We start from the raw sequence: 16,348 nt of genomic DNA on the forward strand, positions 1-16,348 counted from the left end.
CTTGTTTAATTGGGACAGAAAGTAAGGGAATTTCAACTTTAAAAATAATTAAAGAGGGGTTACTGCTATGGTGCGGTAGGTTAATCCTCTGCCTGCAGCAGTGGTATTACATATGAGCACTGGTTCTAGTCCCAGATGCTCCTCTACTGATCCAGTTCTCCGCTATGTCCCCCTGCATCCTCCTGGGAAACCCAGAAGCTGCTCCTGGCCCCTCGTTTTGAATTGGCTCAGCTCCAGTGGTTGCAGCCATTTGGAGAGCAAACCAGCACATGGAAGACCTTTCTCTCTCTGGCTGTAGCTCTCTTTGTCTGTAGCTCTTCTTCTCAAATAAATAAAGAAAATCTTTAAAAAATAATTAAATAAATGTATAGGTATTAGTAAAAATAAAAACTTGGCTAGTATATTAAACAGCTTTCATCACTATAACAAAATATCTGAGGTGGCCCAAGTTATCTCAAAAACTACAAAAGGGAGGCTGGTGTTGTGACATAGGAGGTTAGGGTGCTGTCTGAGACACCAGCATCCCAGAGGGATGGTGATTTGTGTCCCAGCTAATACACTTTCAATCCAGCTCCCTGTTGATGTACCTGGGGAAGCAGTAGAGAATGACTCAATTGCTTGGGTCCCTGCACCCACATGGGGGACCAGGAAGAAGCTCCCTGTTTCTGGCCTCAGTAGGGCCCAGCCCTGGCCATTGTGGCCATTTGAGGAGTGAACCAGCGAATGGAAGATTGATCTCTTTCTCTCTCTTTGTCTCTCTCAGTGTATGTGTAACTCTGCCTTTCAAATAAATAAAAATAAATCTTTAAAAAAACATTAAAAAGAGAATGAGAGAGAGAGAGATGAAAAGGAAGGAAAGAAGGAAAGGAGGGAGGGATTATTGTTATATTTTTAGAATTGCATCAATGAACTACATTGAATCTGTTCTTTATTAATATCACATTAACATGAAAAAGTATCAGAAAAAATAAATCATTAAAAAGAAAATCATTTTCAAGAAAAGCTGGTGTCCTCAATTGTCCATGATATTGTGAAGCTTAGACTTTCTTCAAACCTTCAGTAAACGATCTTGTGAGGTGATGCAGATGAAGAGAGATTCTGAAGAGAGATTCGTTCCTGATGACACTATCTTTCAAACTATCTTGAGAGTAGGGAACAATTATTTACTGATACATGTACAAATAGTTGTGTTGGTTTATGTCTTGCATCTTTTGCCCTTACTATTTTTGTTCTTTACTGACCTATTTTTTTGACTCCAGATCCCAGAGAAATGAATGTTCTCTCTTCATTGTCACATCACGGAAGTTCTTCTAAAAATGGGACTTACTTGGGTGACAAGTCTGTATTTTCTCCACATTCAGATAACCTAATGATGGCTTCTCGATTATCACTCTCCACTCTAAGTGCAGAAGACTATGCAAACTGGAAAATATTTCTGGCTTCTTTTGTCAAACATGGCATTATGGCACTACAAATATTTGGAGTTCTCCTTTTAATTCGGCCCATAAGAAAATTTTGTCCATTTGCCCAGAAATTGAACACAGCCTTATAGAGACTTTCACACACATAAGTATACAAACGTATAAAGGTCAGATTAAAAATTAAAAATATGATCAAACACAAGCCCATACCCTTTAGTTCATCACTATATACATTGCCTCATCTCTTCTACAAAAATAAATCAGGAATTGATAATACACCTTTAGATAGCCTCAGAAATGTCTTATTTCCCATTTGTACCAACTTGTTAACTATGGGGCCATGAACACTTTATAATCACAGGAAACATAGTTATACTGGAGTTAAGATTCACCTGGATACACTTTCATGACTTCTAGAAAGAGCCCTGAGGACTTTGTTTTAGTAACCTCTTGTTCTACCTCTGAAACAGCTCTCAGTTATTTTGCCCTCACTTTGCTTCAACCAAACTGCAGCCACAGAGGATGCATATTGTTATCCTCTCTTTTCCCAATGAGGAAAATAACCACACAGTTACACAAATCTAGGTTGGGCCAAGGTGTGTCTAATTACAAAGCAAGCATATCTTCATTATAGCATTGCTTTGGGGGGTTGCTGTAATTTATCTGATGCACTCAGTCTTGTAAAGTACCAGCCCATTCAATGGAGTTTACATTCAGTTTATACTCATAAATACTAGGACCTGCAGCTAATTTCTGTTTAAAAATATTGACATATTTTGGTCTAAAATAGTGCAGACAATCTATATAATTGAACTTTACCTGAACACTTCTAACTAGATTTTATGTATTTCATAAGTTTAGAACATATTACATAATAGTGTAAATAAAGCAACGAAAGTACCACTGATATTACTTAGCTGATAATGAGTAAATGGAATTAAAGACAGTATCACTATTTTTTAAAAGATTTATTTATATATTGGAGAAAGGATTTCCATCTTCTGGTTCACTTCCTAATTGTCCACAATGCAATGGTCAGAGCTGCACCAATCCAAAGCCAGGAACCAGGAGCTTCTTCCGGGTTTCCTACATGGGTGCAGGGGCTCAAAGTCTTGGGCCATTTTCTACTGCTTTCCCAGGCCATAGCAGAGAGCTGGATCAGAAGTGGAGCAGCCGGGAGTCAAACTGGTACCCACACGGGATGCAGGCACTGCAGTACTATGCCATAGCGCTGGCCCCAACAGTTATCACTCTTAATCTGAATTTTCCCTTTTATAGTTTATATGTTCTATAGATATAGAAAATGCACATTGTTTCATCTCCTGGATCATGGAACGTAGAATGAACATGCGGCTGGTGCTGTGGCACAACGGGATAACCTGCCTCTTGCAACACTGGCATACCATATCAGAAAGCCAGGTTGGAGTACCAGTTGATTTCCTTTTGATCTGGCTCCATGCTAATGTTTCTGGGAAAGCAACAGATGATGACCCAAATACCTGACCCCCCCTGCTATCCATGTGGGGGACCCAAAGGAGTTTTGATATCCTGGCTTTAGTCTGCCCTAGCCAAAGCATTTGATACCATTTGGGGAGTGAACCAGCAGGGGGAAGATTTCTTTATCTCTCTACCTCTCTATTCCTCTGCCTTATAAATAAAATTAATCTTTAAAAAAGCAGATCATGGGCTGGCAGAGTGGCATAGCTGGTAAAGCCAACAACCACCTGTGATGCTGACATCACAGTTTGTGTCAGTTTGTGGTGCCAGTTGGTATCTCACCTGCTCCATTTTTGATGCAGATCCTTGCTAATAACCTGGGAAAATCAACAGAAGATGGCCCAAGTGTTTGGGCTCCTACAACCACACAAGAGACCTGGATGAAGCTCCTGGCTCAGCTCAGTCTGTGATGGCCAAGTTAGCAGTGAACCTGTGGGTCAAGATCTGTCTTGTCTCTTCTCTCTTTATCTCTGACTTTAAATAAATCTTTAACAACTAGAGCAGTCATGTCTATAAGGATTACTGTGACTTTATACAAAGACCATCTAGCTAAGTCTTAATTGATGCTAACTTGCAGGGTAGAAGTGACAGGAGAATGAGAGAGGAATTGATCAATCAAAAAAGGAAGGTGGCTATGAAAGAAGAAGCTTCAGAATCACAGTGAAAGCAAAGCTGGAGGAGAATATCTTTGCAAATTAAATGTTTTGCTGTCTGTCTTCAATCTTTTATATCTGCTGGATATGACATTCTAGTATAAAATACAACCTTGTAGAAAGCTGAGGTTGTACATGACAGTTGGGACGGGATAACAGTGTGTTTCCAGAATAAAGTTCTGTGTCCTCCTGCTGCCTCTGTTGCCCTTTAGGATCAATGCACAGACACTATATTAAATACCTGCAGATATCCTACAATGGTATTCTTTTTTTGTGATTTTACATTGTTTTATTGCTAACAGTTATGTGCTATAAAAATCTTTTATGAATTTAACATTGGATTAACAATCATATATGGATGCTCCTACAGTTTGAGAAATAACAGTTCAAAAATAAAGATATAAAAACAGCACATGATTTTTATGACAACACAAGAAATATAGTCTATGGAGACACCTGCAGTTCTGTGTAAGTTCACATTGTGTATGAGAAGAGCATAGTCAGGAACCACAGGAGGCTAAGAGAAGCACAAAATTAGTGCCTCTATTTCCATTAGCATTCTATGAAGAGTCACCGCTCTCTGGGGGATTGTTGGTGTGTGCCAGCTGCAGTACCACACTGACCTCCCTTTACATGCTTCTCTCGAAGAATTACGTGTTCAGTAGAAGACAGAATCTCTGATCACCTTAGCATAGCACTTAGTTAGCATGACCCAGAATGAGAGCTGTTGATCTCCACTTCTTTGAAGACTAAGATGTCACTGGTCTCAAGATGAAGGATTTCTGATCTTTCTACATCCTAGAATAGTTTTTACGATTGGGTTCCTATACAGTAGAGGTGGCAAAGTACAAAAATTTATTGTGTTGAGTTTTGAGGTATTCTAATTTGTGTTATTTTGAGAAAGATATTTTATGACAAATTGTTTTTCTTACTTGACTAAATTCTCCCTTTTCACTAATATTCAATATAACACTCTGCTGGTTTCTACTCACAAAGAACTACTGTGTTATAAATAAGACTCAGAACAGCCATACACTCTTCCATATCTTTGTAAAAGAGTCATCAAAGCAAACAGTTACTTTTCACCCATTTTCTAAAGGATGGAGTATCGCTAAATGACAACCTGAAAGGGGTCTCACAGCTGATATAAAGTCTACATGTTTAAGAGGGAAAGCAGTCCTGAGAGATTATTCCATTTCCAAACAGCGTTGTTCATAGGTGAAACAAGAGCAAGTTTTCTAAGATACTTCATAGTCAAGATCATTCTATTGGATAATTATATGTTTCTTTTTCACAGCATTTTTTTTCAATTTAAATATTTAGTTTGCCGTAGCATTCCAATTTTCTCTTCTTTGAATGTTTATCAATATAAACAGATTTCACGTATTTTTAGCTACAGTTTTTTAAAAAAAAAAAATTTGTTTGAAAGGTGGAGATACAGAGGGAGAGAGAGAAAGAGATCTTCCAGCCACTGGTTCACTCCCCAGATGGTCACAACAGCTGGGGCTGGTCCAGACAGAAGACAGTACCCAGGAGCTTCTTCCAGGTCTCTCACATAAGGATAGGTCCCAGGCGCTTGGGTCATTTTCTGCTGCTTTCCCAAGTGAATTAGTAAGGAACTGGATTGGAAGTGGAGTGGCCAAGACTCAAATTGGTGATCATATTGGATGCTTGTGTCACAGGCAGTGACTTTACCTACTATGCCACAATGCCTGCCCCTTATGGATAAATCTCTTAAGAAGATAACCATACTTCACTCCCTCCCACAATCCTCCCTCCTTCCATCATTTTTTCCTTTAAATTTTGCCTTAATTTCAATTTACTTCATAATCACAGGTTTAATGCAGCTTGAACCACAATGTTCAGCAACTAAAATGTAAAGAGCCCACTGTTCCACAGGAGTATAGACAAGGGCTAAAAACAATAATCAAATTATAATATATCAGTTTCATTCTTATACACTGTTTCTGTATTCTATACCACATATCAGAGAAAACATAGGCTATTTGTCTTTTTAGAACTGACTTATTTAAGCATAATTTACATCCATTTTGTCACAAAAGATAGGATTTCATTCCTTTTTATGGTTTAGTAGTATTACCTACTCTATAAATACTACATTTTCTTTATCCACCATCAGTTGATGGACATCTGGATTGATTGCATATTTTAGCTATTGTGAACTGAAATGCACTAAACTTGGGGGGGCTACAAATTACTTTTTCATATATTTCCTTTTGGTAAATTCCCAGGAGTAGGATGGCTAGGTCATATGGTACATATATTTTCAAATTAAGAATATCCATACTGTCTTCCACAACGGTTTGACTAGTTTACATTCCTATGAGCAGTGGATTAGGGTACCTTTTCCTCTACATCTCTTCCAGCATTTAATATTTTTTTGATTTTTGACTGATAGCCATTCTAATTGGGATGAAGCAAAACCTCACTGTAGGATTTTTTTTTTATGCATTTACCCAACGACTAGTGATCCTGAACATTTGTTTGTGTGTGTCTGTTGGCCATTTGTAGTTCACGCTTTGAAAAATGCCTGTTCATGTCCTTTGTCGATTTCTTAACTGAACTTTGTTTGGATGTTGAGTTTCTTGAGCTCCTTATAGATTCTGGATATTAATCCTTTATCAGATACATAGTTTGCAAATATTTTCTCCCATTCTGTCAGTTGCCTCTTCACTTTGTTGAGTTTCCTTTGCTGTGCAGAAGCTTCTTAGCTTTAATCACATTTGTCTATTTTTGCTTTGATTGCTTATGCTTCTGGGGTCTTTTCCAAGAAGTCTTTTTCTATGCCAATGCCTTTCAGAGTTGCCCCAGTGTTCCTCTCTAATAATTTGATGGTATCAGGTCATAGATTTAGATCTTTTATCCACTGTGAGTTGATTTTTGTGGAAGGTGTAAGATAGGGATCCTGTTTCATAATTCTACATGTAAAGAAACAATTTCCCCAGCACTATTTGTTGAACATACTGCCCTTTCTCAAGGGATTCATTTTGGCTTATTTGTCAAGGATTAGTTGGTTGTAGAAGAGTGAATTCAAGATACCATAGACACAATATGAAACTGAATTGTGCGTCTTATTTTGTGCTGTGAAAACTGTCATTTGGAATTTTCTAACTAATAAAAGCTGGGAAATTAGAGCATTCTAAACTTTTGTTATAGTGAACGCATACTACTTGATGGTATCATGTAAACAGGTACACTTGACTTTCCCATTGATGGGCGTTCCTCTAGATAGTTAGGACTGTTAAAAGGGCAAAATTACAGAGAACTCAAAGCATCCAGACATTTCAAGGAATGAGCTCTGCTCCAGCATGATTTGGAGTCGTGTTGTACAAGGCTTTTAACATCTTACAATGAAATAACATATCAGTTGTAAAGTGCTGTTCAGCTGAGAGTTATTATGGTTTATGCTAATCCAATTCTACTTCTTCTGTTCTAAAATGAAGAGTAGGATTGGGAAGCACTCTGTAAACATACATTGACTTATAAAAGTATAATTATGAAGTAATGAATTCTGCATTTTCATTTCTACTTCATAAATGTATTCAACAAACATTTATTGAGTGCCTAAATGTTTTATAGCATGAATACATTTCATTTGCATGTCAAATTAAGCATTTCAGAGAGAACAGGAATTACTGAAAATTAATCCAATGCTTCCTCCACCTCTAGAATTATTGTCTTAATCTCCACCTTGGCCTCGTGCCTGGATTCTCTTAGAATTCTCAGAAAGCAAGGAATTATTGTTCTGCAACTCAACTAGTCTCATGCTACACTCTGCATTCTACTACCAATTGCTTCCAAGAAGTCTATTTTTGGTTCCTATCCAGGAATGGGAGACTAACTGGAGTTGTGGAACAGTTTTTTTTTTTTTTAATTATGATCTGTGAGAAGAAAACACAGTAAACTACAAAAAATGGTTTTGAAGAAATAGTCTGCATATTTCTTATTTGGTGAAGTATTAAGCCTTTTTACTCTAATGTAATTTTAAAATAGGTTATCTCAAAAAATACAAAAAAGGAAGAAAAAGTGTGGGAGAAGGGGGTAGGGAATGAGGGAAGGAGGAAGACAATTACTATGTTCTTAGAATTATATCTAAAATTCACATTGAATCTGTTAAAAGTAATTAAAATGAAATAAAAACTTTAAAAAAAGAAATAGTCTGTATTTGTTAAGAGTACTCATTAACAAGGATTTAAGAAAGGAAAACAAATGGAAGGTGAATCTCCTATTATACTTTGAACTTCATTTTTTTGTCTTATGAGGAGTCTCTAATTGTTCATAGAAAATTCATATTATGAAAAAACTGTGCATGGATTTCAAAAACTTTTGCACCAAATACACTTATGGTTTAACTCCATTATTCCATGAACTTTGTGAGGTGGTACCCTTGTATATAAAAACAGTAATTTCACTTGAGTTTTTTGACGTATCTTTAAGTGGGCTATAAATGTTCTCAAAACTTTTTTTAAGTGTAACACCAATCTCAGATACTTACAGTCTTTCCTTTTAGAACTTTTTTCATTGCCCGCCTTGTAAAGAATCAGAGTTTTGTTTAAACTGCTTTGAATAGTTATTATTAGCACAGTCCATTAAAGCCCAATGTTTACCTTCACAAAGAGAGTGAAGCACGAGGGTTGAAGTGTTCTCTTGATTTGAATTGAAAGATTGCAAAGCAATTAGGATACAGAGTATTTAGCTGGAGTTTGAAGCATCTGTCTGAGCATTCTTTCCATGCAATGATGTTCGTAATTGAAATTAGACTCATTTAGCTGTAAGGCTTTTTTTAGGATCTATTACCAAAATTGTAACACTAAAGTCAGTTTGTGAATAAGGCTTTGAAATACAGGATAGGAGAATCTGCTTCCTAATTGGCAACGTCTCGGGAGAGGAAGAACCCTGACACATTCACATCCACAGATGAAAAGTGCAACTGATTTGTCATTGAGTGTCCTGCAATCCAAGAAAGTCCTGTTTGCTGACAATGGGTTCATTAGAACCTCGCTCCTGCTGCCAAGAGGCACAGGAAAAAATGAAATTTTTCTGGCAGTTCCCAGTGTTGATGGAAGAATCAAAGTAGCCTTCAATGGACCCTTGTAAAGGAAAGCTTTGTTTTGTGTTCCAATAGGCCTGAGAATGGTCATTTTGAAACTCAATAAAGGTGTGTGTTCTAGGAGGTCAGAGGAGTTGTTTGTTAATACACTGGGCTCCAGCAGAGGAAGCTGGGTTAAATATGTCACTAGGAAATTTATGATGTGCACAGAGAAAACTTCCTGCTTTAAGTCTCCGAGGGATTCTGTACTAGATGAGAAAATCAGCAGGAGAAGCCTTTATTGTGAGATACAAACATCAGACGACTCCATCAACTTTAGAATTAATTTGGAATAAACTAATTTAGGTAAATTTTAGGTACTATTTCATTCTTAGAGTTTTAATGAATCAGTATTGAAAGGAAATCCTGTGTGTGTGTGTGTGTGTGTGTGTGTGTGTAATCAATGTCATAATCAATGCCTTTTGTTTATTGAGCTTAGCCAGCATCCTCAGCATTGGGGAAGCTACATATCTTCTCTAGGCCAGCACATATTTCTTCCATATTTCCATAAAATATAACCGTAGTGATTTCTAAATCCTTCACTGTGTATTTTGGTTTTGCTCCTTTTATTTTTTTAAAGATTTATTCTATTCATTTGAAAGGCAGAGTTACAGAGAGAGGTAGAGACAGAGAACGGTCCTCCACCTGCTGTTTGACTCCCCAAATGGCTGCAATGGCAGGGGATGAGCTGCTCGGAAGCCAGGAGCCAGGAGATAGGAGCTTCCTCTGCTCTGGGTCTTCCACATGGGTGCATCCCACTTGGGCCATCCTCCGCTGTTTTCCAGGCCACAGCAGAGTCAGACTAGAAGTGGAGCAGCTGGGATTCAAACTGACGCACATATGGAATCGGGTGCCTCAGGCTAGGGATTTAACCCACTATGGCATACAAGCTAGGGCCCCTGGTTTTACTCCTTTTTCTTAGCTGTTGATTGTTCAAAAAAGCTGGTTAAAAATCTAAGACATCATCACACACAAGCCTGAGACAAAGGTGAGACATGCTGGAGACAAAGGAATTTCAGCCTCTGGGTAGACAGTCCTGCATCTGCTTCATTACATGAAAGCATATTTGGTTATTTTGAATAGCTTATACAATACTCAGGAAATTATTTGTTAGGATTAAATTTATGAGTAAAATGTAAAGTGAAATTATCACAAAGTCTAAACATTCAGACCATCAACTAGACTTGATTACATTGATTTATAACAAGAATTAAATTTATTTATGTGGCGGCCAGCACTGCGGCATAGTGGATCAGGCTGCCACCTGGAAAGCTAGCATTCCCTATGGGCATCTGTTCGTGTCCTCGCTGCTCCACTTCCAATCCAGCTCCCTGCTAATGGACTGGGAAAAGCACACGATGGTCCAACTGCTTGGACCCCTGCATCCATGTAGGAGACCCGGAAGAATCTCCGGGCTTCAGTTGGCTTAGCCCTGGCCTTTGCAGCCATCTGGGGAGTGAACCAGTGGACTGAGGATCTCTTCCTGTCTATCTCTGTCTCTCTCTCAAACAAATAAATAAATCTTGTAAAAATTATTCATGTTTAACGTTTCAGCCCTAAACAACTGTACAGCTGGCATTTTCAAGTACTTCCCAGTCGATGGATAAAAGACAAATCAATATCAGTAGTAATGAGTCAGACAGTGTCTTACCTGTTCTCAGAGAGATCATTCTTGGTATGTGTTAAATATCCTCTAGGTGCTGACTGTGTATCCAGCTTCCTTGCTGCTATGGTCTGACTGTTTGCATCCCTCATAAATGGAGTCGGTGCCCTCATAAAAGAAATCTCAGATTCCTTGACATTTGTCACTATGTGAGGACACAGTGAGGCAACGCCTCCTATATTGCGAGCAAGTGGATCCTCAGCAGACAGCAGATCTGCCTTAAACCTGCCTTGATCTTTTACTTCCCAGCAACCAGAACAGCAAAAAGTAAATTTGTTTATAAATCGCCCAGTTCATGGTATTTTTGTTGTAAACTGGGGCAGGTGATGACACTTGACATACGTTTAACTCTAGGATCTTCTAGATTCTGAAACCAATTCATATTCTACTGCAAAGTAAAAACTGTCTCCCTTTTATATGATACTAAATAGACCATGTTTTTTTTTCTTCAAACTTCTAGTGAAACAGGGTATTTTTTATGATATGGAGTATGCTGCAAAATTCAAAATAATTTTTTGCTTTTCACTCTTCATCTACCTTATTTCCTAAAGTTGGAGGATTTTAGGTGGGCTATTTACAACATTTTAAAGAACACGAAATACTGTTTTATTTTTTAATACAAAGTTATGAAAGCTAAATTAAACATGCAGTCTCCTAATCCTGTTTATGTTTTTTAAATTTTCATAATTCATAATTTTTCTCAGTTAAAGTTCTGGAGTGAGCATTTGGCACAGTGGTTAAGACGTTGCTTGAGAGGCCCACGCGCCATATTGGAGTGCCTGGATTCAAATCTCAGCTCTGTTACCAATTCCAGTTTCTGGCTGATGTTCACCTTGGGAGGCAGCAGGTGAGGGCTGAATTTCTTGGGTCCCTGCCACCCACCTGGATTGAGTTGCAGGCTCCTTGCTTTCTTTGTCAAGCCCAGCCCCGCTATTGGTAGACATATGAGAAAGTCAACTAGTGAATAGAAGATATATGTCTGTCTGTCTGTCTCTCTCTCTCCATATGTATGTCATTATCTCTGTGTGTCTGTATTTTAAATAAAAGACAATTCTTTCAAGTAATATAAAAATCAAAAATAACAAAATAACTACTTCCTTGCAATTGTCCAGGCCAGAATCTTTGGAACCCCCCTTGACTCTAGTTTTTCTTACATTACTTTCTATGGACCAACCATTTCTGTTGGCTCTAACTCTAACCTTAAACTATATACAGCATTTAAGTACTTTTTGCCATCTCCCTTGCAAATGCTCTAAGACATCATCATCTCTGTATAGATTACTGCAACAGACTTGCTTAAGTAGTTTCCTTGCTTTGGCCTTCTACCTCCAGAATCTGGAAGGAATAATATGTAAATAGCCAAGTTGTATCATGTTGATCCTTTGGTAAACATATCGAATGGATCTGTAATTCACTTGGACCAAAAACCAGAGGTTGCATGGCCAAATCTCCTGCTTCCCCTGCACAGTGCATCTCTACTCCTGTCTTTCTCATTGGCCCATAATTAGCCACATCACCTCCTTACCAGATGGCTATTAAACCATGGTGTCTGCATAGAAGCTCCCTCTTCAACCACCCTGTATAAGTGGCACACACACCACCATGACCCAGCATTCTATGTCTCCTAAATCTACTTTACTTCTTGATTATGTCTTTCACTTAACACTCACTATGGGACCTACCATATTCCAGTCTCTATTCTAGATACTGGGGACAAAGAAGGCGACAAAATTTGTCAAAACTGCTTTTGTGAGTTTACGTGCTGGTGCACCTTATGTTTCAGTAACAGTTATCACAGTGTGACAAATTAGTCACCTGTTGGGATTTTCTCTATTTTTTTCTTGCTTTATTAAGTTTTATTTTTTATTTGAAGAGGAGAGAGAAAGAGAGATAAACTGACTGACAGATCACCCATCCACAAGTTCACATTCCAAATGCCCTCAAATGCTGTTTGGGCCTGGCCGAAGCCAGGAACTAAGAATTCAATCTGGGTCTCTCCCTTGAGTGTCAGGGACCCAAGCACTTGAATCATCACCTGTTACCTCCTGGAGTGCATATTAACAAGAAGCTGGAATAGAGAGAATTGGACCTCAAACCTAGGCACTCTGAGATGCCCGTGTCCTGAGTGGCTTATTACCTGCTGTGCAATTGCCTACTCCCCCTTTTTTTTAAAAAAAAAGATTCCTGGGGCCAGCGCTGTTGCTCACTTGGTTAATCCTCCGCCTGCAGCGCCGGCATCCCATATGGGTGCCGGATTCTGTCCCGGTTGCTCCTCTTCCAGTCCAGCTCTCTGCTGTGGCCCGGGAAGGCAGTGGAGGATGGCCCAGGTGCTTGGGCCCCTGCACCTGCATGGGAGACCAGGAGAAGCAGCTGGCTCCTGGCTTCGGATCTGCCAGCTCCGGCCAAAGCAGCCATTTGGGGAGTGAACCAATGGAGGGAAGATCTTTCTGTCTCTCTCACTGTAACTCTGTCAAATAAATAATAATTTAAAAAATGATTCCTTTTCCCCTCTGGATAAATTCCAGGATAGCAAGGAGTTTGCTTTGTTCAGTGGTAATCCTTGGAGCTTGGAATACTGCTTGTTGCATGGTAGGCACTAAATGTTTTGTGACTGCATCAATATATGAATGAATACATGGATATATTTTTAAATCTAAAAAGAGAGAAACCCTCAATTTTTCTAGATTATGATTTTAAAACTCATTGTACAACCTGCTTTCCAGGTAACATTCTAGAATTCGATACTAAATTAGAAAATAATTTTTCAATGCAAGATAAGTCTCTTAATATAAACTATAACAATTTTTCTCATATAACAATTAACTGATATGTTAAATTACAATAGAAACTAAAGGCAGTACCATAAATTAGCACTTTCATGAGGTTAGTGGAAGAATGAGTTCACAAGCTTTCTGGAAATCAAATTTGCATTTACACATGTTTTCTCTGAAAGTTAGCACCTACACATTTATTTCAAGCAAATAGAGAAGACCACAAGTTATAACCAAGTTAACTTTTAAAAATTTATTTCTGTTCATTCTTTCATTTTTGCTTGTAATGTAGAAAGAGGAAGACAGGCAGAGAGAATCCTTTTCCATCCACTGGTATACTCCCCAAATAACCTCAACAGCCAGGAATGGGGCACGCTGAAACCAAGAGCCTGGAACCCCATTCAGGTCTCCCATGTGGTCACATGGATTCCAGCATTTGAACCATCATCTTATGCCTCTCGGGGTGCAAAGCACCAGGAAGCTGGATCAGAAACAGAGTTGCTGGGACTGGAACCAGGCACTCTGCTGTGAAACATAGCCGTCCCAAGTGATAAATGCTACATCAAACACTTGCTCTCAAGTAATATTTATAGTGATGAGAACTTCAAAGTAATATATTTACCCTTTCTGTTGCCTGTGTATAACTCTATTAAAGAGTACACTCTACCACCAACCACGTTGTCTATCACTTTCCTCTCTATCATGGTACAACTCTATTGTCTTCTGCTATATCATACACTTGCTAATTTATATTTTGTCTACCATCCAAGTCCTACTAAAATCTAAGTTTCATGATAGCAAAATGCCTTAATGTTTTGTTCTTTGCCCTATTTCCCCAGTACATGGAACAGAGTCTAACATACAACACACTAAATAATTGTTGATTGAATAAATAAATGACTGGAGAAATCATTTAACATATAAAGCACTTTTCAGCACTGTAATATTGGGCAAAGTTCTTAAGCTATTGTGACAAGGTGAGGTGTTCCAAAAATGTAAAACCAAGACAGTAAAAGTAAAGTAAAGGTGTGTGGGTTGTGTTGATTGAACATTAAGGGAACCTTTCGTACCAGAGGACATCAGATGCTGGACACCTGGAGCCAGCCACTGATGTCAGGCCGGAATAGGTGCTGATTGCTGATTGGCTAACTGCTTCCCGCTTGCTCACCATGCCCCCGCAATTAACTGCTGATAACAGAATGTGGTTTTTCCTTTAAACACCTACCCCCCAACTGGAACTGCCCCCCACCCCCACCCGGAGACTACTGCAACTTCTCCGGGACTCTCTGTGAGAAAGGCAGTCGCCAGCTGGCTAATAAAGGCTCCTAACTTAATCTCACATTCTCGCTGTGTTTTAATCAGTGCGCCCCACAACACTATCAGGGTTGTAATTTTCTCATACATACAATAAGGAAAATAGTAGCATCTATCTCATAAGAGCATGAGCAAGAAAGAAAAATAAATTGGAGCCACAGTATTAGGTTAAAAGAAACGGCCATTACAGCACAAACACACACAGTCACACAAACCATGAACACTTTACTCTTCATGCTAAATTGGCACTTACTACTGTAGAAAAATAGTGAAAGACTGCTTTCAAAGGTCAGCTAAGAGCTCCCAAACATGAGGCAGTGTTTAGTTACTTCCCTGTTCCAGGATGTCTGTATTAGGATCAGAGATTTGGGGAACTTTCATCATGCTATAGGCAGTGACGGAAGAGCAGGTGAGTTTTGAAATCAAACATACCAGGAAAAAATAATGAAACCAGTATTGCCTGATAAATGATAGTTTATGAAGCAGCTGATGGTATTCTTGGGACTGAGCGATATCTACCTAAAGCTTAACTCCTGCATAGTCAATGGCCTTGCCTAGCTGAGCTAACAATAATCCCAGCCGCTATACTTCACGATTCTAGCTTGCCCCTTTCCTTAATGCCACTATACTTAATCGCGTTTTTGTTGGAGACAGTTAAAGCTGGTGATAGAATAAGAAACTTAAGATATCTGCTTGCAGATGGCATTGAAATCATGGTCTAGTTCACCAACGAGGACTCCTAGGATGAGATGCAGGTATTACTCTAAGTAACATAGATGACGCCATGGAAACCTGGTTATAATTCAACACTCCAAACAAAACCTTTTAGCTTATGGCCCTTAAAGTCAGGAATGATGACTAGAATTGAGTGTTTTGCTTCGTTTTCATTTTGAAAGGTATCTATGTTGAAGCAAACAGAGAGAAAGTATGAATACTGCATTTTCACTTTATTGTGATTTTTCTTTCCTTACTGTTTTACTTTGCATACTGCATATTTCTGCTGACAGAATAAATTTTTATTATTTTCTTTCACACTTTTGGCAATGCTCATGAAAACATGCAGCTATATTGTTCAGATTTCAGCCAAGCAAGTTTTCTTAGCTGTTCTTTATTTCTTCTTTTGCTTTTCAACTTTGTTGACAAAGGCTGTTGCATCAGAACTTAAAATATGCCATTCAGCACCTAGGTCTCTTAACTGTGCTCAGCATTACAAAAGAAATATTAAACTAAATAACGTGAAACAGCATCTAACTATATGAGGACAGCTGTCAAGCCAAACGTTATACATTACACTGATGAAGAGTGAATTTTGATAGTTTAACTTCCAAAGTAAGAACAGCTGGAACTAATGCTGTTTTCTTTCTAATAAAGATAGGATTCTATTATCAACAACACTAGAGGACACCTGAGTTATTCTGTTCCCATGGGGTTTTACTAAAAGCAATGCAAGTGTATAAATCATATTCTAGTCTGCATTGAAAGGATATGAAAGTGAGCAAGATCCAATCTCTCCAGAGTGATTTCACATATGGGTCATAACTCAGACTCATTAAGAGAGTGTTCAACACACACCCTCTCTACTCTCTTCTGAAAGAATCTTTGCTTCCTTGAGTGGTATTCTGTGTGCTAAGTGAACTACTGAAAGTGTAGATTGATGGAATTTGGTAGAGAGGAACTGGGTAGAGATTACCAAGGAAACTTAGAACAAAGAGTTTGACTACAACAAACCAAATCTCCCTATTCTTTCCACTATGCAGTAAACTACTGAACAAAGCACTTTGAATAGAAGGGGAACTGTAATTTAGAGAGGAAATCAGATAACGCCCAGACTATGCTTTCCAAGGAAACAATGCAATTAGCTTAACAAAATACTGCTGTTTTCATAGGCAATCAGCCAGGACATGGGTCTAATTTGGCTT

Source organism: Oryctolagus cuniculus, chromosome 6, assembly GCF_964237555.1.
Source record: "Oryctolagus cuniculus chromosome 6, mOryCun1.1, whole genome shotgun sequence".
NCBI classification, from domain to species: Eukaryota; Metazoa; Chordata; class Mammalia; order Lagomorpha; family Leporidae; genus Oryctolagus; species Oryctolagus cuniculus.